The sequence below is a fragment of the Bos indicus genome, chromosome 21 (genome assembly GCF_029378745.1).
Source record: "Bos indicus isolate NIAB-ARS_2022 breed Sahiwal x Tharparkar chromosome 21, NIAB-ARS_B.indTharparkar_mat_pri_1.0, whole genome shotgun sequence".
Lineage (NCBI taxonomy): Eukaryota > Metazoa > Chordata > Mammalia > Artiodactyla > Bovidae > Bos > Bos indicus.
In genome coordinates, this window is record NC_091780.1 from 8255637 (window position 1) to 8281708 (window position 26072).

A 26072-nucleotide genomic window follows, 5' to 3' on the forward strand; every position below is an offset into this window, starting at 1 on the left:
GCTTCAACATCAGTCCTTCCAATGAATATTCAGGACTGATTTCCTTTAGGATGGACTGGTTGGATCTCCTTCCTGTCTGAGACTCTCAAAAGTATTCTCCAACACCACAGTTCAAAAGCATCAATTCTTCAGTGGTCAGCTTTCTTTATAGTCCAACTCTCACATCCATACGTGACTACTGCAAAAACCACAGCTTTGACTAGATGGACCACCAGGGAAGTCCCAAACCCCCTCTCTTCTTAATCCCTGTGATGCACTGGGACTGACCTTGCTCTCTCCTTTCCTGGTTTGACCATGTGACTGCACCGGCCCATCAGCATGCTGCATCTCTTGGTCAAATGAAAGCACGAGACTCAAGATGGGCCAAGTTAGAGCTAATTTAGCACTTTCACTGGAGTTTTTGGGGAAAAGACTCTTGTGGTGGCTAAGCTGGTAATTCTGGAGTTGTTGGAGGCCATCACTGTTACCATCTCCAGGGAGAAGCTGCTTGAGGGGGTGCAGCCTTCACAGAAGAAAGTGTAGCTGAGAGATGAAGATTAAATATGGATGTCATTGCTTGTGCCCCAGGAACCAACCATGCCTGAAGCTGATTTGCATTGAAACTTACAGAAGCCAATAAATTCTTTCTTTGCTGAAGCTAATTTGAGTTGAGCTTAGGTTACTAACAGCAAGAAATATTTACTGACAGCCCACGCCTCAGCTATCCTGCTGCCAAGCACAAAGTGGATCAGAGAACAAACGTTTGTCGATTGAATGAGTGAGTCCATGTGTGGGAATAAATAAGACATGAGAAACAACCCCCATGAGCTCTCGAAGAGTTCAGATGAGGTAGTACTACTGGGAAGGCCCATAAGAAAATGGGCTTTAAAAAAATGCGTTTTGCTAAATTTAAATTCTAAAGCTAAACAAGACATAGGAAAACTCACGCACTGCCATTCAGTTTTGTTCTTTTTGGTTTTAGAGCATCAAGTCATCCTCATTAAACTAGGAAGGACCTTTGTTGGCCAAGTAATGTCTCTGCTTTTTAATATGCTCTCTAGGTTTGCCATAGCTTTTCTTCCAAGGAGCAAGCATCTTTTAATTTCATGGCTGCAGTCACCATCTGCAGTGATTTTGGAGCCTCCCAAAATAAAGTCTCTTACTGTTCCCACTGTTTCCCCATCTAATTGCCATGAGGTGATGAGACCAGATGCTATGATCTTATTTTTCTGAATGTTGAGTTTTAAGCCAGCTTTTTCAGTTTCCCCTTTCACTTTCGTTAAGAGGCTCCTCAGTTCCTCTTCACTTTTGGCCATAAGGTAGTGTCATCTGCATATTTGAGGTTATTGATATTTCTCCTGGCAATCTTGATTCCAGCTTGTGCTTCCTCCAGCCCAGCGTTTCTCATGATGTACTCTGCATATAAGTTAAATAAGCAGGGTGACAATATACAGCCTTGATGTACTCCTTTTCCTATTTGGAACCAGTCTGTTGTTCCATGTCCAGTTCTAACTGTTGCTTCCTGACCTGCATACAGATTTCTCAGGAGGCAGGTCAGGTGGTCTGGTATTCCCATCTCTTTCAGAATTTCCACAGTTTATTGTGATCCACACAGTCAAAGGCTCTGGCACAGTCAATAAAGCAGAAATAGATGTTTTTCTGGAACTGTCTTTCTCGATAATCCAGCGGATATTTGCAATTTGATCTCTGGTTCCTCTGCCTTTTCTAAATCCAGCTTGAACATCTGGAAGTTCATGGTTCATGTACTGTTGAAGCCTAGCTTGAAGGATTTTGAGCATTACTTTGCTAGCGTGTGAGATGAGTACAATTGTGCGGTAGTTTGAGCATTCTTTGGCATTGCCTTTCTTTGGGATTGGAATGAAAACTGACCTTTTCCAGTCCTGTGGCCACTGCTGCGTTTTCCAAATTTGCTGGCATATTGAGTGTAGCACTTTCCCAGCATCATCTTTTAGGATTTGAAATAGCTCAACTGGAATTCCATCACCTCCACTAGCTTTGTTTGTAGTGATGCTTCCTAAGGCCCACTTGACTTCACATTCCAGGATGCCTGGCTCTAGGTGAGTCATCACGCCATCATGGTTATCTGGGTTGTGACGATCTTTCTCTTCTTTCTGGTGCTCTATTTCTGTTTAATTTTATCACTGTGTGCAGCTTCTGTGTACCCAAGAAAGTGAAAGTGTTAGTCGCTCAGTCGTCTATGACTCTTTGCAATCCCATGGATTGTAGCCCGCCAGGCCCCTCTGTCCGTGGGATTTCCCCGGCAGGAATACTGGAGTGAGTTGCCATTCCCTTCTCCAGGGGATCTTCCCCACCCAGGCACCAAACCCAAGTCTCCTACATTACAGGCAGATTCTTTACCATCTGAGCCACCAGGGGCCTCAGTGTATAATCTGTGTACCCAAGGAGATTACAAACTCCTGGAGGGCAGGGATTAGGTCTTATAGGACTGGAGGGCAGACAGATGTTTTAATATACTCTTTCAGCCCCTGCCACACTCAGAGGTGGAGGAGTCACATGTGTCTTATACCGTAATGGGTCCCTGGCACCTGGCACAGACCCAGGGAGCTCATTACATACTTATGGGAATGACTGAATGAAGGAGAGAGACCAGGAAGGAAATAGTTTATATTTTACATTATTAGATTATCACTGAGATGTTTAACCTTTTCACAAATTAGATGTTTAGAGTTGCAATCTAGGCATTTTATTCCTACTCAAGCAGCTGAAAGATTAAGGATAATCCTTTTACAGATATATGTTGACACGTCTCTGTGAATATGAATTAACTATGTAAATCTTGATTGCCTTTCGTGGGTGCTCAGTTCTCTCTAGAAAAGCAGACTTAGGTGGGCTGCTTCATGAAGCTTTAGGCAGCTTTCTTTTCTCTCTTTTAGGACACAGTGAATTACCTTATGCTAAATGTAAATTGGCTTCCTAAATTCTGTTTACTTGCTGTGTCTACAAAAAAAAAAAAAAAATTCGATGTAATGTAAGCCAGGGCTGACAGAATTTCTGGCACATTCACTGGGTCCCTATTCTTCACAGATTTGTAAAACCAATTTGCTATTGCAGATAGTACTGTTATCGATGTAATTGCTTCAGATCCTAAACAGCCTGTATCTGTGATAGTGATTGTATTCATCAGTGGCCTTGATTGGCCCACTTATTGGGGTCTGAATTTCACTTAGTGTAGTGGGGTTGGATTGGCTGAATGACGCTAGCCATTACTAGGAGGAGATGGTGGGGGCTACATTATGGACCCTCCCTCCAATTCAGAACTGTCAAAGACAAGTCACTTTGGGTTGAAGTGTTACCCTCTCCTGAAGCTCAGTACAGTGATATGATGTGATGGACCATACTGGAAAAGAAACAAACTTAGGTTCTCGTACTAACTCATTTGATCACCATTAAGACCACTTTCCTCATCTGTCAGTGCTCCCCATGTGGAAATTTTAAGAGCTACCGTTTATGGAGTCACCAGATGTAGCATATTCTCTGTTCTAGACCTTTGCCCGTAGTATCGCTTAGAGTCCTCTGAATATGGAAATGTTTGTTGCTCAGTCGTGTCTGACTCTTTGGGACCCCAAGGACTGTAGCCCACTAGGCTCCTCTGTCCATGGGATTCTCCGGACAAGAGTACTGGAATGGGCAGCCATTCCCTTCTCCAGGGGCTCTTCCTGACCCGGCGATTGAACCCCTGTCTCCTGCATTGCAGACAGACTCTCTTTACTGTCTGAGCCACCAGGGAAGAACCCTACAAAGTGAGATGAGGGACAGTTCTTGTTGTGACACTGACTTGACCGATTGATTCAGTCTTGGTTGTTGACCTGGTCAGTCTGATTTAGCTCAACCTCAGGATGGATTTACAAGTAGAGAGCTTCCTAATATTTGTCGCAGTTAAGCCACTGGAGTACAGCATTTGCATTAGCTGTTTTGTGGAAAGTGAGTGATTTTTGATGGTTAATACCTTCACAATTCCATATGAATGACTTGACCGTAGTTCCTGTTATTGAATGGCCCGTTGATAGCTGAAGTCTAAAATTTTCCAGAAATTACACAAAGAATTTTTAAAATATGGTGGGAGTAGGCATGCTGGGGGGGCATGTATCAGTTCCACAAGAATCTTTAGGGCAATTTTATGCTGTTAGGAAGAGCATGTAATAGCAACACAGATATGCAAGTTTATACACACAGATCGTTAATCATGCATGCTCTTGACAGGGAGATTATTTTCCAGTTTCTTTCTTTCTTTTTTTTTTTTTTTAAAGAAATCTTAAAAGCTTAAGCCTTTTTTGTTTGCTTTTTTTATTAAAAAGTAATTTGGAGCCAGTAACTTAACCTGTTTTTCATAAACGTGCTAGCTCGAGGCAGCCAAAAAAATATTCATGCTTACATAGTTGGGGTCCTCAAGTGAACTTATGTGTTGGATCATGATAGCTCTAGTAATTGCTTGAATTATCCTTGTTGAGTAATAGTACGGACCCTGAATACAGGGTTTGATTTTATTATGGCCAGATGTCTACTCTGCTGGGTTTATGGGGCTTACTAAATGCCGTCTCCTAATTCAAACCCCCTACCCCCAGGAAATGAATCGATTTTTCTTCACAGCATGTAACAGTTTGTGTTGTTATATGTTTACAGCTTGATCTTTGGCTAGACTGTGGCTTTTTAAGGGGTTTTTAAGACTTCTGAGCTAATTCTGACTTAGCTTTGTACCCCCAGCATCACCATATACCTGAGACACAGTAGGGTTTACACTTACAACAGAAACACTAAATGTTCGAGAGAAGTGTCAGGAGGAGTCACTCCCTCTGGCCGTGGTAGTTATCATCTGTTCAAAGTGGGAAATACTCTTTTAGGAAAATGGAGGCCATTAAAACTATCCAGCTTCAACAATATAATCTGTGTGCTTCTACTGTATGAATTATTTCACCAGAACCTGGTGAAAACCCTTGGCTTCATGCTTGTTTCTGCTGTGTTCTGCCTTATTCACCATTTAGCCACCAGAACCGAGGCATGGGTCGATAAGGCTGTCCAGCCCTATTGGCACAAATAGAGCTGGAAAAGACACTGAACTCTGGGGGTTACCAGAAATACCGGAAACCAGAGCAGTTTCTGTTAGGTGGGGATCTCTGAGCATTCTTAACTTTGCAAGTCCTTGTAACAGCTCTGAAGGACAGCCTTGCTTGACGGGCCAGGCCAGGCAGTCCTGGGTGGTCCAGTTGGTGACCACTGGCTCGGGCACTGGGGACCAAGGGGGCCCTTTGCCCTTGGGCTTGGAAGGGTATTAATTGTGAACGTTTGGGCTGTCCTCATAGCCTAGCACACATAAACCCAGCATGCTAGGTACATACCATTACTTGTGCTTAGGCTGCTGTCACTGTTACGGCCATTGTAGTTGGGGTTTTGGGGTGTGGGGTGAGTCCAGTTGGACACACCTGAGTGCCTGCCTGTGTTTGTAAGTGGGAAAATATTGAGCTCCCTCACAGGCTGTATGGTGAGCAGTGAGATCTTTGTCAAAAGTAACTCAGACTTTTTCGGGGGCCGGGCAAGAGAAAACACACACACAGAATTTGAGGGCTCTGTGGAGAGGATACAATTACAGCTGCTGTTCTTTTGTGTAAGTTACTGTTAAGAAAGGATACAGGTAGGCCTGCCTACCATTAACTCTGAGGAGCTCTTACCAGCAAAGTGGAAGCGCTCATCTTACTCTTTCAGTGAAAGTTGCAGAAGAGGGATGCAATTTTCATGTGGCTTTAAAGTGGAGATTTCCTCCTGGAGGCATTACTCCTCTCAGTAGGAGAGAGGATCCCAAAGTTGTCTAAGAGTGTTTGTGTTCACCTCGCAGATTAGCATGGGCAAACACGGTGACCCTCTTCAGTTAAAATTAATTTTAGTTATTTTAGGCACAACAGGTCAAAGCGGGAGGGTAAAGGTGGAGAGTTACCCATCCGAGAAACAAGTGAAGTTGACTCAGCCTGGAAGGGTGTTGGGGAGGATGGAGTGCCAGAGTTGTCCCAGCAGCTGTCTATGTAGCTGTGGTCCGGGAAGACCGCCGGTTCCTAGAGCCTCTGACTTCTGCATGAGGAAGTCGCTGAATCATGTGGTCCACATAACTTACTAAAACCTTGTCAGGACTTTATTTTCCAGAAAGCCAAGTTCTGGATAAAGAGTATGTGTGTTCTGGAGTTTAGCCCAATTACTGCCGTATTTTTAGGGAGCTATGCCTACTGAAGGGGTGGGGAGGCGGGTAAAGGAACTGTGAGGATTGTGCTAAGTATACAGAATTTTACATTTTCTCAGTAATTCCTTTTTTCTCAATGTCAGCATGGCTTCTTTATTTACCTTCTTCCTTCAGTCTCTTGAATTTGAATTTCAGTACGTAATATCAGCAGTGTTGAAGATTATAAAATCCATTAAGGGAGGAACGTCTGGAGTGCTGGAACCAAAGCCAGCACGTTTGTACTGAGGATGACCCCACTCACTAGGGCGAAACGGAATGGTCTCTTTCCTTTCTTTTCTTTTTAAAATAACTTCGTATTTTAAAATAATTTTAGACATACGAAAGTTGAAAAAATGCACAGAGAGTTCGTAAAATGTCACCCAGTTATCCCTAATGTTAATATCTTACATAACCATAATCCAGTTACCAAAACCAAGAAATGAACATTGGCATAATACTGTCAACTGCAGACTTTATTTGGATGTCATCTGTTTCTCCATGAACATCCTTTTTCCAGGCTCCATTGAATTTGTTTGCTCTATGTGGTCTCCTCCAGTTGTGACAGTTCCTCTGGCTGTCCTTGCTTTTTACCTTGATCCTTTGGGAGATGATTGATCATTTCTTTTAGAGCATACTCCTCCGCTTGTGCTTCTCTGATGTCTTCTCATAATTAGACTCAGTTTCTGTATATGGGGGAGGAAGACCACAGGCGTGAGCGTCCTCGCAGCGTGTGACGTCAGTGTGTTTACTGCAGGTGATGTGACTCTGATCACGTGGTTACGGGCCGGTTTCTCCACCGTGGAGTTTCCCCTTTGTAATCTAACATCTTGGGGGTGGAAGGATGATACTTGGAGCCTGTGCAGATGTCCTCTTTCTCCTCACTTGCTAATGTTGGCACCCCTTGGTGGTGCTTACCTGCAACAGTTACTACTATGATGTTCTAATGGTGAGTTTCTATTTCCTTCTGTGTGTATTCACAGGGATTTTTTTGGTAAGGAAGAACTTCCCCTTCACCCCTGAATGTGCTCTTTAACCACAGTTTTCTTCAGATAACTCTCTGGCTGGCTGAAAGTGATTTACCGAGAATGGAGATGCCTCTTAAATGTTGAGAGGACAGCGATGCACTAAATCCCAACAGTGTTGTCCTTACCAGGCATTGAGAGTCTACAGACTGCCTTGACCACCATTCTGATTTAGAGCCGTTAGTGCCAAACTTGTTAGAGATTTGAAAAATAGTTTCCAAGCAGTTAGAGTCCTTCTGATACTGTTTTTGGTTTTTTGTCTGTTTGTTTTTAGTATTTCTTTACCAACAACTTTTATTTAGTATGATTTTATGGAACATATTTTGTGCTTACCTTTATTGGAAAGAAAACTTGGATTTTTCTATTTCAGTGTTTTCATTTTCTTGCAAGCATTTTAAGATACCATCCCAGCCCTTTGCTCAGCCCATCTGTCTGCATTTGACCATCTCAGTGCTTCCAAGCATCTTCACCAAATACTGAAAGATCAGCAAATAAAATGAAATATATTTCTTCACAGTTGAATCAGAAGTACAAGCTGTAGGTTAGAAAAAAAAAAAAAAAAGAAGTTGACATTATTGGCTAAAAGGGATTTCTGAGATTATCTGTAGATTTCAGTTAGCCACGCTCTTTGGCCTTGCTTACCGCAGAGTATCAAAAGCTGGCCATCCTGCAAGGAGATAAGAGAGAGAGGTTGCCAAAAATTCTACCAAATGATGATAATGATATATTATTAATGTACAATTGCTTGAATTGTGGGATCAAGATAGAGTCCTCAGCAGAGATGATATGCAAACTCACTGTGCTTAGAAAGAAGAAAATGAAAATATCCTCTATGTGTTGTATGTAAAGTGATGAAAACGAACATGTGACCCTGAAAACTCTCTGCCTCTCATTTCTCGGTTTTGCAGTTGAAACTGATGTCTGGAATGTTAAGAACTCAGGCAATTCTAGGACTTGTTGGAGTAGGCATACAGTATTTAGGAGATGGAAATGGTAGGGGTGCCTGCTTGCTTTCCTGAATGCCAGACTGCTTGTTTGGAAGGTAGATGGCAGCCCGTCCACAGCCGGGCAAGGCTCCAGAACGGCCCAGGAGCCCGCACTTCTGCAGCACATGGCTTTCTCGTGCTCTCGCCCAGGGGCCTCTCCAGGACTCCAGGGTCAGAGGGCTGGGCAGCATGCTGGTCTGAGCGTAGTGTTACCCTTGTCTCTCTCATCTCTGTTTATCGGTCGGGCCCAGGGCCCAAAGCATCCCTTGAGCAGGAGGCTTGGAACAACTGCAGTCTGCTGCCAGCCAGAGGCAGCTGGCCGCAGTCCCCCGGGAGCTGCTCGGGCCCCTTTGTCACGCCTGATGCTCTGTCCCTCAGCTTTCTCCTCCTGACCACGGAAAAATACAAGAATTTGTTGTTCGGTGTCTGTTGGAGAGATAGGCTCCTGCCTGTGCTGGGAGAGTTTCTGTTGTCTCAGTCCTCACTCAACCCCCAACTCCTGCCAAGGCCACTGAAGGCAGGTGGGAGGACCTGGGGACTCGAGGGCGAAGAGGGCCCTGGGTTTCACAGCAGCGCTGCCAGCCAAGCTGCAGCTTGTCAGCCATTCAGGATTCACGTTCCTTCTGCTGGTGAGCTTGTGCTTGGATTACAGCGTTTGCTGTGTGCCACGTATGACGCCTAAGCACTTTACATAGACTGAATCAGTTTTCTCATAGCATGACTGCCCATTTCAGAGGTGAGAAAACTGAGGTACAGAAAGGGTGAATGATTTGACCAAGGAAGCATAGCTAGTAAATGGCAGACCTGGGCTTTGAGCCCGATCGATCTGGCCCCAGACCACTTTCTCTTAGACCCTATTCTCGGTGGCCTGTTTGGAGAGGTGCCCCTCCCCCGTACCCACTGCCAGACACACTCTGACTCTAGCCCGATGGCTCAGATGCTCAGATGGCTGGAAGTGGTATCTCAACTCTCTATGCGTGAGACATGAAAATGTTAGATTAAAATGCCACCGGGACTTCAGATAAGCTGGTGGCTCTGTGTGGAGAAAGGAGGCCCTTTTTTAGTTGCGTTCCCCTTCTTCCTAGACTGGGGAGCAATAGCACACCCCAGGGTGGTGGAGATGCCAGTAGTAGAAGATAGAACAGTGCCCTGATTCTGCTTTGACCCCATGAATGGCAGGTTCAAGACCTCCCATCTAGGGTGGATGTCTCTGCTCAAATGGTTCCCTGGGTCTTCATTTCATTTCAGAAGGAAAATCATTTGCCTGCTGTCATTTTATCTGTAATTTATATATATATATATATATATATATATATATACACACACACACACACACACACACACATACACACATACATACTGTACTGTACTGTAAGTCACTTCAGTCATGTCCGACTCTGTGCAACCCCATAGATGGCAGCCCACCAGGCTCCCCCGTCCCTGGGATTCTCCAGGCAAGAACACTGGAGTGGGTTGCCATTTCCTTCTCCAGTGCATGAAAGTGAAAAGTGAAAGTGAAGTCGCTCAGTCGTGTCCGACTCTTAGGGACCCCATAGACTTCAGCCTACCAGGCTCCTCCGTCCATGGGGTTTTCCAGGCAAGAGTACTGGAGTGGGGTGCCATTGCCTTCTCCTAATTTATATATATATATACATATATGTGTGTGTGTGTGTGTGTGTGTGTGTGTCTATAAAATCCAAACTTACACCATATTATTAGTTTTTTAGTTACTCTTTTCACCTGTCTTCCAAAAGCTTAGCTGTTCCACCAAACTTCAACGTGGCCCTTGTGCTTAAGTTGGTACTTAAATCACTCCCCCTTGTAGTTTTAACTGTACGTTGCATTCTCTGCTGTCTTCCTGGACATTACTGCTAGCACAGTTGGGGCTGGCAGGCCATCAGGGATCCCCTCACCCCTGAATGGGGGCATTCCAGCAGAGGAGGGCGTTTAGTGTGCCCAACACACGTGATGCGAGAGCCAGTGTTGATGAAAGATATAGCAAAACCAGTGTGTGCTGTCATCAAACCTGACTGTCTTAAAACGTTGCTTTCTGTGGTAGCGAAACAGGCTTTTTGTATTCTTTTGAAATAATTATGTTCAAGAAAATAATAATTCTTCTTAATTCTTCTGGAGTTATCTACTGTTTCTTCTGGTATCATCTAAACCAGTGGGGGAACCTTCAGAGAAAAACAGAAGGTAGAGTGAGAAAATGTACCGAAGGGCTGGCTTTACCCATAAGTCGTTTTTAAAAGCGTATGTGTTTCTGCAAGTGTGTGTGTGTGTTGAAACTCAGTCATCCTGCCGTCATACTGAAGGTATCTAGTGCATTCCCCAGCCTACCAGGAGAGCTGTTTGCTCCATCTTGCCTTCTCTCCGCTGGGTCACTTGAGCGGTCACGCTGCCCATGTGTTGCCGGCCCTCTGTGGCTCCATGGCCTTCCCAGCACAGACCCAGATGATGGTGCAGGAAGCCTTGGGGTGGGGTGTCTGTTTCCTCCCCCCAGCTCTGGCTACCTGCTGTCAGGCCAGGGCTGTGGGGTGCTTCTCCTCCTCCTCTGTGGTCCGTGGGGACCCCCCCCACCACCGCTGTGCTGTACATGTAACCAGAAGTTCCACCTGGAAAGGGGCTTCACCGACACCGCAGCATGTCAGCGCCCATGCTGCAGGCTTGCTGAGCAAAGCTGTTCCTGTCTTCCTGGAAGGGAGTGACCTCTGGCATCTTCGTTCTAGATTAACTCCTTCCTAGGACTCCTTCAAGAAGCAATTTTCTGGGTGCTTTATTTTCCTTTGGTTTTGATCTTCCCATAGACGAGAGCAATCTCCTGCTTAGAAACACCCTGTTATGATACCTAAAACGGCCTCCCTGGAAAATTCCAGAACAGACCCCTCAGTCTCTGCCCCTAGACAAGCCGGTGATGTGCCTTCCTGGCAAGCTGAGTACCCACGACTGTTGCACAGTCTAAGCTGAGAAATCTACTCTTCGGACATTGATTTTTTGGTTTTCACTCCTTTACTTCCTTTGCAAAGGCAGAGACTTCCGTATTAAAACGGATTTTGCTCTGAGGGGGCTAAGAGAAAAACAATCTATTGTCCTGGAGCGGTCAAAGCCGTGCTCAACAATGGGGCCGTTGTGCAGCCGCCTTGTGGGTTGGGGGACAGGGGGAATGTTTATAAAAACAAACTTTAGAAGCAGGGACAGTGCGCGGCTTTGTTTACCTGGCATTCTAAACTTAAGGGACGTATTTTGCCCGAAGAACAATGAAGTGCAGAGCTGTGATTAGAAAAGGGTGGTGTAACTGATGCATTAACAACCTCTGAGGTTTCTCTCTCTCTGGCTTAGGATGGTCTTGTATGTATTTTTCTGAAGCCAACATCAGAACTGTCCATCAGAGGCAAAAAAAGAGGCCTCAAGAAACACTGTCTTTTGGCAAAGAAAGACAAAGGTCCTTGTTCTCCAGGCCAGTGTGCGTATGTGTGGAACGTTTGAAAGAACCATTTGGAAATGAACTCAGGACGAAAGGCTGTTCCAGAGTCATTCTTGCAGAGACGGGACAGGATTTGTGCAAAGTGGAAATGCAGTCATAACAGAACTTGTTCTCTTTGACAGTATCTCTCTCAGTCTGGGAGTGAATGTTTCCAGAAAATCTGTAGAAACTCAGTTGCGCTCTCTTGTCTTATACATGTAACACGGTGGGTGGGGTTTAGAGTTCTCTTTTTGTTACAAGGTCTGGGATCTAAGTTAGAAAGTTACGGTTCTTACGGAAGATGTGTCTTTTGTTCACTCACTGGTATGTGCTCCATTTCCACTAACCAGCTGGTGCGTTTTGTTAAAGGTTTGCTCAGTAGCTTTGTTCCTATCGCATCTTTCTTCCCCCACCCCTGAAAATTAGAATGTTGGCAATTCATTGGTATTAGTGAGATTCCCACCTATGCGCCTGTGCACTCTCTCACGTCTACAAAGAGGTTGGGTGCATTCTTAGTCTGGGAGTGGGTTAGAGCTGTTGGCTCTGCCCCAGCTGTGATGAACTGTGTGCCCCCTGCCGAGGGAGCCCGGGAGAGGACAGAAAGAGCCGGGATGGAGCCTTTCTTGGGTCCTTTCTCCTTGCCTTAGAGTCTTGCCGCCTCTGGGTGGCATCTGAAAGGAAATTCCTGTGTGCGCAATAGATGGCCGGTTTAAACGATTGTTGATCTCCTCTTCAGCGCTCACTTTCCCTGTGCAGATAGATGCATAGCTTTTCTTCATTCTTTTCTTTTTAAATTTTTCTCTACCTTTATCTATGAGGAACACAGTTCCTCCTCCCAACACAGACATCCCGAGGATTGACAGCAGCGCCTGGGACCTCCTCTCACACCAGCCTGAGTGTCCGCCTCAGGCTCCCTGGGGAACATTTCCTCAGAGCAGGGGGCCCAGCCTCTCCACACCCCCTCACCCAGGCCGAGCTGCACCGTCAGCCTTCGGTACTCTGACACTGTTCATTCAGAGGCCATCCTGGAATATGGAGGCAGACAGAGCTGGGGCCAGAGGTCACGTCCAAGGTCTGACCCCTGCAGAAAGGCAGCTCTGGATGTCTTCAGCATCCTCTGGGTTCCTGTGGCCTGCCTTCAGTCCTGGGTCTCAGTCCTCACTGAGAAGACCAGAAGCCTTGGGTGGACGGCTGGACACCCCTTCTGACAGCTCCCAGGCGTTTTGTTCCCCAGCAGAATCCCCATCACCCAAGGCACGGCCCCTCTTCAGAACGGGCGCCTTCACCATGGGCGAGACCGTCAGGAGAGGTGCTCTGTGCTCCCAAGCTCGCAGATCCCTGGCCTTCTCAGTTTCTCTCCTGACCAGAGTGCTCAGCTGGGCAAAGCCAGGGCCTGGGCCCTGGCAGGCTGGGATCCGTGCCTGGGGACCCCTGCTTGGCACCAGGGACGCTGCTGAGCCACGTGGCGCCTCTTCATTCTTAACCCGACCACGGAGAGCAGCTTCAGTGACCACGCGCGGTTCCCCTGCTGTCCTTGGTGGTCCAGAAGACACTGCTGCTGCTCATGCGTCTCCCGGGCTTTCTTCAGAGTGCGATTGTTTTTCTGTTTTACCATAAGCAACAGTCTATCAAATTAACAGTTGCTAGAGGAGAAACTAGATACAGAATTATATTCTTGTCAGCAGCGCATTTTCCTAATAGCAGTGGAGGAAACAAGTTCTTCCCAGCAGCTGAAACACTGAAGAGATTCCTTTGAACCGTGTGCTTCACTTTTGTTTGTTTGTTTTTGGAGCAGATGGGCTTGTTTGCTTTTTGCTTAAACATTAATCAAAAATCAATTTATGGCTATGTAAGTGGCATTAGATAATTCTCATTCTGACTCTAGTAAATAATATCTATTTGTTCATGTTAGATAAGTCTAGGGGTGGTGAAATGTAAAATAGAATTACATGAGATATGACATATGGCTATGTGTTTTATAAATTAATACTTCTATGCATGTGGGAGGAGAAGTAATTTAGCTTACTGACAAAAGGAAAAGCAAAGGAAATTCCAGAGGAAAAACAGGGTGGCAAGTCTAAATAAAATGGGAAGATGAAGAGAATTGATAGTTTAGTTATGTCTGTTTAACAAGTCATTTCTGTGTTGCGATTAGAACCATGAGAAAAGGAATATTCTAAGTGCTGAACATTTTAATGTCCTCCATTAAAGTACATCAACTTAAACTCTTTTTTAACTCTTCTGCTGACAAAAAAAATTCATTTGATGACTGGGGTGGCATCATATGGGCAAATGTATTTATACGTTTTCCCCCCTAATCCTTTAGCAGGCATGTCTTCATTTGTAAATAAGCTGCTTGAGCTAGTCATGTTTGTGCAAACGTAACTGACGTTTCCCTGATATGAGAAAATAGACAATTAAATTTTGCTGAGTAACTCTTATATATCCATATTCTATATGTAGAGAGGTATACATTCATTGAAATAGCCAGAGAAAGTGAGAGAATATTCAAATTGCTATTAATATTCCCTTTTTCACAGATGTAGATCTGTTAATTGTAAGAAACCTGTTTTTAAATTAATCAACGAGAACTTTTTATTTCTTCCCTAAGATTCATTTAGCCTTGAAAAGGCCAAAAGTTTAATGAAGCTTCTAAATGCCAATCTTTCCTTCCTTTTGTTAGAGAATATGCTTCAACTATAATTACATTTGCATTGTTTGAAATATTAGTAGTTCTACAGCCAGATCTCTGAGTTAGCTGAGAAGTGTAAAAGTAAAATCCTGGAAGATTTCATCAGGCACCCTGGAGACCCTCTCCTCACAGCACACATTGATCCAGCAAAGGGTTTCATATGAGGGCTCCCCCCACCCAGCTTTACTGAGCTGTAACTTATAAGTGAAAATTGACCAGCTTGACTGAGATGTACAACTTAAGGTCCTCATGTGCGTGTACACTGTGAAATGCTCCCCAGTTAAGCTCATGACCATGTCTATCACCTCACTTTAAAGTGAAATTCCCCTCGAATACCTTTGCCTGATTAAACCTGGAAGGATCTGGGAAGCGCCCTCAAACTTTGCAAACTCTTCTTGTATCTCATATACAGTAGGTACTCAGTGATTCTGAGAATAGGGAAATGAATACAAATAGGCTTCTAACACTTTATTCAAGTGCTGTTAACAGAGCAGGCGTTCTGATTTTTCCTGTGACTTGCGCCTTGGAATTTATTTTTCTTTTGCCCTAATTCAGGATCAGAGCTGGCCTGTGACCTTAGAGGAGCTTTGCCTGTGTGCAGTATGGGAACTGAGCTGGCCCTCTGCTTCCTCTCCCCAACTCACAGACATTCCCTCCTCTTCTCTCTCCCCAGCCCCACTCCCCGTTACGTACACCCTACCCCAAACCCCTGGTTTGCAGCCCTTGCTGTCAGTTGAGGTGAGCCTGTGAAGCTCCGGCTTTGCAACTGATTGGCAATGTTCTGTTCCCCTTCTGCTGCAGCAGCTGAATCATCCTCGCCTCCATCAGTTTTCTGAACGCCTCACCTAGTGATCCTAGTGGGGAAATTACAGTCATTAGTGCTCCAACTCTTGTTTGCCCATAAGTGTTCCAAAGTAGTGTTTTAAAAAATTCTTCTAAGATATTTTCTTCTTTCATAGTAGATACAGTGAATATTAAATGTCCCCTAATTGCCTGAAATTTCTACTGTAAAATTGAGTTGGCAGCTTTACAGACTAAAAGGTTAGAGGTATCGGGTAGGCGAAGGCTCACAATTTCTAACAGCATCCTTAGGTTGCCTTACCTATCTTACTGTTGTATGACTGCTGTCAGTGGCTGTTTCTGTTCAGTCTTTGTTCTTCTATAAGATATATTCACTTTCCCATAGCTCCTTTGATACCAACCAAAGGAAAGAAACTTGATTTTGATTATGTATACTTTTCTCCCGTCCATTCATTGACCTTAGTATCAACATTTGTTCTTTCACATGGCGTATAAAAATTTAAAATTACAGAAGTCGCACAAGCTGTGCATAAAAAGCAGGTTTGTAAAAAGGATCTGCTCATATCTTGTGTTGTTTGGCAGTTGTAACATTTTCTGTTGACTCCTTAGAGCTTCTGGTAGCTGGCTCTGATACAGTTATCAAGGGTACCATGGGAGGCATGAAGGCACAACAGTGTGGCCTTACTAAATGTGGAAATAATAAATGAGTGAGGAGAGAATTTAAGGGTAATTTAGCTGAGTTCAATTAGTCTTTCCTTCTGTGCCTACAGCTTAAACTACAGTGGGAAGAATGTAAGGCCAGGAGAAGTTAGGGCCCCTTTCCGAGAGCACCCCCAGGAGGTAGGTGCCTTTGGTGTGACCTGTCCGTGTGTCCTAGCACGACTGCAGGGTGCTGGGAGCCCCGAGATGCTGTCCAGTCCCAGGGGGCGGGCAGGGCTCCCCGAGGTCTCCATGGGGGAGACGCAGTGGACAAGGGGCTGGTACCGGTGAACTCATGACCCAGTTCTGCACGGGCAGTGCTGCTGCTCTTGTGCTGCCTTAAAGAACTGTTTGAAAGCCGCTGGATAGTCCCCTGTGTCCCCCACTCAAGATTAATTTTAGCAAGTCAGTGACTTAGGATGACTAAGGGAAACTATACACAAACATTTTCTCAGGACGTCTTCAAGCGAATGTGTGAATGCTCAGTTTTTGGCCTGGCGTAAATGAAGTACAGCCTTGACCCGGGAACACGTTACTTGGCTACCAAATATTACGTTGGCTCGTTAAGACGCAGGCACAGCAGACCATTCTGTGCAGGGAAACGTCTCAGTATAGGTAGAGGAGCGCTCAGGGGTGCCACGACAGCCCAGACCACACCAGCTCTTCAACTCTGCGCTGATGAACTAAGAGTGGTGGACAGTGTGCTATCTGGAGAGAAAAGTCTTCAGAACCAGACAGACCTGCCTACCTCTGGATCTGGGCTCCACTGCTTGTGTACGTTAGGTGGTCCCTATCTGTAAAATGGAAATGATCAGACCTGCTGCCAAAGATGGAAGGCATTTCAATTTACCTGGACAGTGTAACTGCAAGCATATAATAAATGCTCATTGATAGCCACGGAGGTTGCAGGATGTCTGAAATCTGATGACACTACCTTTTGAAATATGTTTATTTGATTCATGTGATTTGAGGCTTTTCTACTTCTAGTCTCAGAATTGTCTGGCCCTGCATTATATGGGGATTTTTATTCCCTTCTGTTCCCCCCTCAAGGAGGAAATGGCATCCAAATTACATATTGGGTCCGGAAGATCCCCTCGAGGAGGAAATGGCAACCTACTCTAGTGTTCTTGCCTGGAAAACCCCATGGACAGAGGAGCCTGGTGGGTTACGGTCCATGGTGTCGCAAAGAGTTAGACACGACTGAGGAACTGAGCACACAACCAAGATAACACTGTTGTCCTCAGGTTCCCAGGAAGGCATGAAGTCAGCTGCTCATCATCCTTAGAATGAGTCCTTTTTTTCCCCCTGTGTATTAAAGCTTGAGGATACCATATTCTCTCTGCCAGCACCCTGCCCTGGCCTCTCCAGCAATATACCCCGCGCCATTTAACTTACTTGTTTTATGAATGCCGTCTCTAAATGTGTAACTTGGATGCTTGATTAGGATCTTAACCCTCATCTATTGTTAATGAGTATTCAGCCTTTGAGTTTTTCCATCCCATTATATTCTTCTAAGGGCACAGAACAGAATGACTTCTGCTAGAAACAGCATAAACACATTTATCATAATTAAATCCTACAATATGCAAGTAACTTATTAGAAGATATTATAGAAGAAAAGAGTATTTTCAATGAAAATAAAAAGAAAAAGCACTTCAGAATTAACAAAAACTTAATTTTAATTAAAAAAATACAAAGACAACTTGAATAAATGGAAAGACATATTATCAGACAGGAATGATCAACGTTATCAAGACGTCAGTTCAAGTTAACTTGTAAATTTAATGTGATCCAAAGACCAGTTAGATGAGTCCTAAAGCTATCATGAAACAAATAAATAAACAAGATAGCCAAGAAAACTGTATCAAAGCAGTGAGGAGCCCCAGTGTTAACAGATTTTAAAATAGTCCATAGAGTCTGAATAATTGAAACAGTGAAATACTGGTGCATAACAGGCCAGTAAAACAGAATAGACAGTCCAAATATAGACACAAGTACATAAGGAAATTTAGTATTTGGTAAAGGCGGCCTCTGAAATCAGTGGGATAAAGATGGATTCTTCACTTACTGGCACTGGGGCATGGGTAACCATCTGGAAAAGAAGTAAAGTTCTGTCCATACATCATACCCTGCGCTACATTGAATTCCAAATGGATCCAAGGTAAAAATGTAAACAGCAAAACTATAAAAGTGCTAAAGAACACATGGGGGATATTCCTTTACAAGCCTGACGTGGGTAAGGCCTTTTTGGTTTCAACACAAAATACAAGAAGGCAGAAAAGAAAGCATTCATAAGGACTGAATACATTATTAAAAACAAAAACAACTTCTGCATAGCCAAAATCTATAAGCAAAGACTAATGCTAAACTGGGAAAAATATACGCAACTTCTCTCTGAGACAGACAGCTAATTGTGTTGGTTAAAACAAAGAAAAGAAAAAACCAGAAATCTTGGAAATTGATAAGGAAAAGACTAACAATTCGAAAGGATTTGGGGTGAAATATTGAACAGATAATTTATAGAAAAGGAAATACAAATAACTATTAAGCAATAAAAAAAGTTTTAATCTCACTCATAAAAAAAATGGAAATTAAAACAACACAGAGATACCATTTTTTTTTACCTTTTATATTAGAAAAAATTCAAAATGTTTGATAACACACATTGTTGGCAAACCTGCAGGAAAACAACCCCAAGTTGCTGGGAGGACTGCAAAATGGTACCGTGTCTGTGGAGGGGAATTTGGCAATATCTCTTAAGTTATAAATACATATCCCTTTTGACTCAGCAACTTTGGGAAGGGCATTTACCCCATATATACTTACACACATGCAAAGTGACTATTGTGCAAAGTTATGCAATATGCCACTGTTTGGAATAGCAATAAATGGGAAATAACTCAAATATCCATCAATGATGTAATAGGTAATAAAGGTTTTCCTTGGTAGCTCAGACAGTAAAGAATCTGCCTGCAATGCAGGAGTTCAGTTCAGTTCAGTCGCTCAGTTGTATCCAACTCTTTGTGACCCCATGAATTGCAGCACGCCAGGCCTCCCTGTCCACCACCAACTCCCGGAGTTCACCCAAACTCTTGTCCATCGAGTCAGTGATGCCATCCAGCCATCTCATCCTCTGTCATCCTCTTCTCTTGCCCCCAATCCCTCCCAGCATCAGAGTCTTTTCCAATGAGTCAACTCTTCGCATGAGGTGGCCAAAGTATTGGAGTTTCAGCTTTAGCGTCAGTCCTTCCAAAGAACACCCAGGACTGATCTCCTTCAGAATGGACTGGTTGGATCTCCTTGCAGTCCAAGGGACTCTCAAGAGTCTTCTCCAACACCACAGTTCAAAAGCATCAATTCTTCGGTGCTCAGCTTTCTTCACAGTCCAACTCTCACATCCATACATGACCACTGGAAAAACCATAGCCTTGACTAGGTGGGCAATGCAGAAGATGGGTTCAATCCCTGGGTCGGGAAGATCCCCTGGAGAAGAGAATGGCTACCCATTCCAGCATTCTTGCCTGGGGAATTTCATGGACAGAGGATCCTGGCAGGCTACAGTCCATGGGGTTGCAAAGAGTTGTACACAACTGAGCAACTAACACCCAATAAAGGGCAGTGACTTCCAAAATTGTGGGCTTATTAGAATCACTTAGGGAATTATTATTTTTTTTTAATTTCAAAGTTCAGGTCATACCCCAGACCAATTAAATCCATCTCTGGAAGGTGGGACACATATTTCATGTTTGTTTGTTTGTTTTTTTTAAGTCCTTCAAGTGATTTCATTGTACAGAGTTTGAGAACCATTGAATTAGGGTTTATCCATACAGTGGAATGTTATTTAGCTGTTGAAGTAGATATCTTCAACATATATTAAGTGAGCAAAATAATAAGCAGAACAGTGTGCTGCTGTTGTTCAGTTGCTCAGTCATGTCCAACTCTTTATGACCTCATGGAGTACACCATGCCAGGCTTCCCTGTCCTTCACAGTCTCCTGGAGCTTGCTCACACTCATGTCCATCGAGTTGGTGATGTCATCCAACCATCTCATCCTCTCTCATCCCCTTCTCCTCCCGCCTTCAATCTTTCCCAGTATCAGGGTCTTTTCCAGTGAGTCAGCTCTTCACATCAGATGGTCAGAGTATTGGAGCTTCAGCTTCAGCATCAGTCCTTCCAATGAATATTCAGGATTGATTTCCTTTAGGATGGACTAGTTTGATCTTGCAGTCCAAGGGACTCTCAAGAGTCTTCTCCAACACCACAGCTCAAAGTCATCAAATCTGTAGCACTCAACTTTCTTTATAGTCCAACACTCACAGCCATACATGACTACTGGAAAAACCACAGCTTTGACTATACGGACCTTTGTTGGCAAAGTAATGTCTCTGGTTTTTAATAGACTGTCTAGATTTGTCATAGCTTTTCTTCCAAGGAGCAAACATCTTTTAATTTCATAGCTGCAATCAATATCTGCAGTGATTTTGGAGCCCAAGAAAATAAAGTCTGTCACACTGATTGCATTGTTTCCCCATCTATTTGCCATGAAGTGTTGGGACCGGATGCCATGATCTTAGTTTTCTGAATGTTGAATTTTAAGCCAGCTTTTTCACTCTACTCTTTCACTTTCATCAAGAGGCTCTTTAGTTCTTTTTCATTTTCTGCCATAAGGGTGGTATCATCTGCGTATCTAAGGTTATTGATATTTCTCCCAGCAGTATTGATTCCAGCTTGTGCTTCATCCAGCTCAGCATTTCATATGATTTACTCTGCATACAAGTTAAATAAGCAGGGCGACAATATACATCCTCGACGCACTCCTTTCCCAATTTTGAACCAGTCTGTTGCTCCATGTCTGGTTCTAACTGTTGCTTCTTGACCAGCATACAGGTTTCTCAGGAGTCAGGTAAGGGTATTCTCATCTCTTGAAGAATTTTCCAGTTTGTTGTAATCTACACAGTCAAAAGCTTTAGCATAGTCAATGAAGCAGTACTAGATATTTTTCTGGAATTCTTTTGATTTTCTATGATCCAGTGGATGTTGGCAATTTGATCTCTGGTTCCTCTGCCTTTTCTCAATCTCTTGTGTGAAAGGCAAAAATAAAAACATTCATATTTGTCAAATACTGTAAGCAAAGTATGGGAAGGCAGATTCTGTGTTGTATCTGATATACTAATATATATATATATATATATATATATATATATTTTCATTTCTGAGCTACAAAGTTATTATCTATGCCAAATTTTTTAAAATTTTTTATTGTGGAAAGTGCTAAGTTTGTCAATTATTAATAGTTTACCCTGTCCCACCATTAATCTGTATTTGTTTGGGAAAGTTATATAATGGATGATACATGTAACATGTTACACAGGGAGCAAAGAGGTACCCCTGGTTCCAGCTGTAGAACCTGGGATTCTCAGGACGACTGGGACTCCTTGGGTTAAGTGGGGCCACAGAGCTTAGTCCTGTCTCCACCTCCTATGGTTCTGTGAGTGTCAGACTGAGGGTTCTGAGGCAAACCCTCCCAGAAACCTCACCTTCCCTTTGCCTGAATGTGCTGCTGAGTGGAGCCTCCTATACTGTCCCTTATGGCGCCCAGAGTTGCTTTGGATCGAGGTACGCTGGAGATGTGGTTGTATATCCAGCAGATGAAAAAGAAGACAGACTATAAAGACAGCAAGTGGGTAATCAGATAGGAAGGATGGTAGTTAAATCTCATGATGAAAATGAAACAGATCTGTGTAATAGTGGCCCGGAGGTGGGCGTGGTGGGCGTAGAAGTGACATTTGAGCAAGAGAGCTGAAAGGGGAGGAGGAGCCCGCCCACAGTCAGACAGAGGCGGGGTCTTAAGGGAGAGGCACTGGGGAAGGACCCTGTGGCGGAGCCAGCTTGAAAGTGGGTGCACTGTCGGGTCTGGAGACCAGAATGGACCGGTCTGTGGACACCTGGTGGGGGAGGAAAGCACTTTGTGGATTTGCCTTTCAGTTCTTGGTTCTTGCGTACACCACGCCAGCTGTCGGACTGTCATTGTGTCCCGGCCAGGCAGAGATGCTCTGGGGGAAGGGGTGGCAGGAGCTGGTGAAAGGTCTGCTCAAGGTAGGGAGCATTTTTTAGGCTGAAGAAGAATTTTCCTCTTCTCGGGAGGGCAGAAAGGGGCCTGAGTGGCAGAGGAGACGGCAGGAACAGCTGCGTGTATGCAGGGAACCACAGAGGGGCAGAATTGCCAGGGCCTCCACCTGGGGGTCGGGGGGATGGGGGTACGTGTCAGCCAGAAGCCAGCTCGGAGAGCACCCTCTGAGTGAGCTGGGGGCGGGGAGAGGCTGAGGACCGCCTGCAGAGGTGCGCAAGTCCAGAGCATGCTTACCGCATGCCTACATCTCCGTTGACACATCAGAAGCCGACACCACTTTTGCCCTCGGGAAGTTCAGTGTCTCCCGAGGCGGCCAGAGCTGCGATCCGAGTCTGCACGCAGTATTGGCCTGGCCATCAGGGGTACCGAGAGGCGCGGGCTGCAGGGGCGGGAAGTGGTGGAGAACAGCGGCCTCTCCCGGGCTGGCAGGGGATAGCGCAGAAGGCAGAAGGAGCAGACTGAGTGAAGGGCGTGAAGGGTGTGTACGGCGGGCACTGGAGCCTGCGACCGGAACCGAGTGCCCCAAGGGAGGTTGGCTGGAAGGAAGGAGGCTGCAGACCTGGGGGCTGGGTCTAGGGTGGAAGGGACAAGGGCACTAACTCCACGCCGCAGGCAGTGGGGGCGAGGCGCTATTGGAGCAGGCAGACAACAGAGGCTGGCAGTCCGTGGAGCTGGGGGGTGGGGGGTGGGGTGATACAGAGGACCCCCAGGTTCACTCTTAAGTTGCATCCTGCAAGGAGCCCTTTGTATCTTTATTTTTAAAGCTCTCCAGCAATCTGGCTGTCTGGCCACGGGTGGCAACATGGCTAACCATGAGAGTGTAGAGTCAGCAGGCAACCAGGTGTCCTGGAGATCCCGCCTGTGTCCAGCCCCACCCCCCTTCCCTTCTCCATCAGCGCCGGAGGCCTCTCTGTGGACTCTCCCAGGAAGGTAGTGTCTGGAGACCTCTCTGTTGATTGTGCCCCTCCTGGAAGCAGCCCCAGGAGCTGCCGGGCTTGGGGGAGCAGCTCCTCCATGGTGGAAGCTGCCAGTTTTCTTGCTGAGGTCCCAGGAGGATGGTGAGGCCAGGAGGAGGCGTGGATTGTGATTCAAGTCAAACTAGATCAGGAGTTACCTTGGCATGCGTGCAATATCCTGGGTGAACTACCCCCTCTATGGAAAATGCAAGTTAACTGTTTATTTCTTGTCAAAGGAGCTTAATACAACATCATCTCAGTTTCTTTTTATATGTATGTTTCCAAACAGGGTCAGCCCTGAGTGAGATCACAGCTCCAAAAACTTGTGATGAAAAGGTCTAACAAGGCGTCTAATTCACCTCTGTGAAGGGCACATTATGTAAGCAAACAATTTTTAGTACCAGGGTTTAAAATCACTTCTGCAGAGACAAAAGTATACACTGTGGAGGGAGCGGGGAGAGGGAGAGTCAAGTGAATCGGCCCTCGCCCGTTCCCTTTTGGGAGTTTTTAAGTTGTAGGAAGAAAAAGGAGAGCGAGAATTGTAGAAACAAAACCTTTTTGGTTTTTCCACGGAACAAAAATGATGGGAAGCTGCAAGTCAGCAGTTCTCGCCCAGGGGATCTAAAGGGCGCCCACTCATGTCTGCTTTTCTGGGGGGCCCTCGGCCGTCTTGCCGCCGCTGGTTCCTTTTGTCTCGGGGCCGCCCGGGCTCGGGGCGAGGACCAGGGCAGCGGGCATCCCGCGCCCTCCCCGCCGCGGCGCACCGAGGTTGTTTACTACTTTCTACTCCGAGTGGCACGCCAATCACGAGGACCCGCCCTCCCCGCCGCCCAATCGGCTCGCTGGGAAAGTCCACCGAACCAGGGGCCCGGGCGGCGACTGGCCGGCACGGCCGTCAGTCAAGCGCGCATCCCGCAAGGATGCGGCGGGAGTATTGGGGCAGCGATCAGCAGAGCGGAGGAGGAGTAACCTTCCCCATAAACAAGATGTGCGCCCCCCGCCACCCCCCGCCATAAAACGGGAGTGCGGGCACCGAAGCGTAACCCAGCCCTGGGGCCTCTGCGAAGCCGAGCGAGCGGCGCGCGGAGCCGGGGAATCCCTCCCTCCCTCCCTCCGCTCGGCCTCCCGCCCACCGCCGCAGTTGTAAACACGTTTCCCTCCATGTCTGTTTTCCTTCTCACAGTGGCCATTACAGGCTGCTGTTTACCAGAATCTCACAGGGCACGGACAGCCTTCTGGCCCCCGTCCTCCATTGCCCGCGCCCCCCCTGCCCTCATGCCGGCCTCTTTCTTTTCCCTCCGGCTAATCTTGCAGACTAAAGGAGGCTGGGTTGCCATCAGGCTGGTTTTCCTTTGATTCCTGCCCATGTGGGACAAGTCACGCTTTGTCAACATGCACCATTTTCTGCGGAGATCGTGCTTCCTTTTTAAATTGCGTGCTTGGGCTAGACGGATTTTGGTTAGGAACACTGCACACGAAACTGGCGCAGCTCGGGAAGGACTGGGTGGGTTTGACTGTTTGGGGATGCTTGAATGCTATTTTAATAATGCGTTTCCTTCCAAAACGGGTCTTGAATGTCTCACCCACTAGTAGGTTTGAGATCTGATGCTCTACCATCACCAGCAGCACACGCAAGAAAGACAGCATTGTGTTGAGCTCAATGTTTTTGTACCTTCCTCTGTGGTCTGAATCAGGTTTCCCATTTCCAGCTGCACAATGTGGTTGTATTCAGTGAGATAGGGGCGTAGTGGACAGGAATTATTTGTGACAGGGCTGCCTGGAAGATGCGGACTGGAGTTTGCGCGGCCGGGAGCAGCTTCACTGTCTGAAGCTTCTCTGTTATGCTACAGAGGCTCCGAGCAGGAAACGCAGGCAGAATGGCAAAATCCAGCATGAGCATGTGGCATTTGGTTCCAAAATGCCCCCCCTTTTTAGGAGCGGCTGTTCCAGATGACATCCAGTCTTGTTTAGCGATTCTTTTCAAAAGAAAGGAAAGTGCTCTATAAAGAGAGCTTGTTTGGGGATATTTTGTGAGAAGCCCCGTCAACAAAAAATAAATGATTTTGAGGTTCTGGTTTGCTGAGTGGAGGTTAGGCCTCCTTCGGGCCTGAATCACAGTCATAAAAAGAGAAGGCTTCTGCTTCTTGGTTTATGGTAACTGCAGAAACGCAGCGGAGCTGTAGCCGTGGGGCAGGACATGTCAGCCCTGCAGCCTGTGTGCTTTGTCAGCAGTGGGGCGTGTGAGGTGCTTACCGGGAATGAAAGGAGGGAAGGATACACTGCAAATATAAATATAAGGAATGGTACGTGGTGGTCGTCATGATTTGCAAGAGCAGCTTCCAGGCCACTTAAACCCTAGGAAATATGTCCCATTTCAACTTAGCCGTCCTATCCGATTTGGATTTCTTTGCCTGTCTCTCTCCCCCTGCTTTCGCTGTCCCTTTGCACTCCACAACTAGGATAATTTTCCTGAGAGGAGGGGTCTCGGCGCCATGGGTTGGGAGAGGGGCCAGGGCAGAGTTCCGCCCAGCCTTGGGGGCCCTGCGGTTCTGGGTGGCATTGTCGCCCCCCGTGTGAAGTTTGAGAGAGGGCGAAGGCAGGCAGAGAGGCACTGCAGCCTCAGGCAGGGTACTGTCATTCTCTGAGCCCCAGCTTTGGCCCTCCTGAGCTCGCGGGGGGCCATTCCTTTGACCCCTGTGAGCCTCGGTGTCCCCCCGGGGTGAGATGGAAAGCGTGACGCCCTGTGCAGGCTTGTGAGGCCTAGGGAAGCTCCCCAGGAAGGGCGCCTGGCTCCCTCCAGGGCCCCTGGAGGTGCCCTACTGGCCTCTGCTCAACCCTCCTTCTCTCGGCCCCTTCCCGAGGGCCTCCTCCTGGTTCGGAGTGGCACGCTGAGCTCATCTTTTGTTGGCTTTCTCTGTCACCTGCTCTTCCCTGGCCAGGTCAGCCTGTTCGTTTTTCCACGCCAACAGCCTCTCTGTGCCAGTAAGTCACGTCTGAATAACCAAAGCCTGTTTCCCTGCATGAGGACGCCAGGGCAGGCGGTCCGGGAGCCAAGCGGCTTCTCTTGTTCAGATAGAGCGGGCGGAGCAGGAGAGCCCCG

General features: G+C 46.1%; 1 protein-coding gene across 1 annotated transcript in view; it reads left to right on the forward strand.

The window, feature by feature from the left end:
• Positions 1-26072, forward strand: part of IGF1R (insulin like growth factor 1 receptor) — a 304926-nt gene that overhangs the window by 178565 nt on the left and 100289 nt on the right. The window lies entirely within an intron of this gene.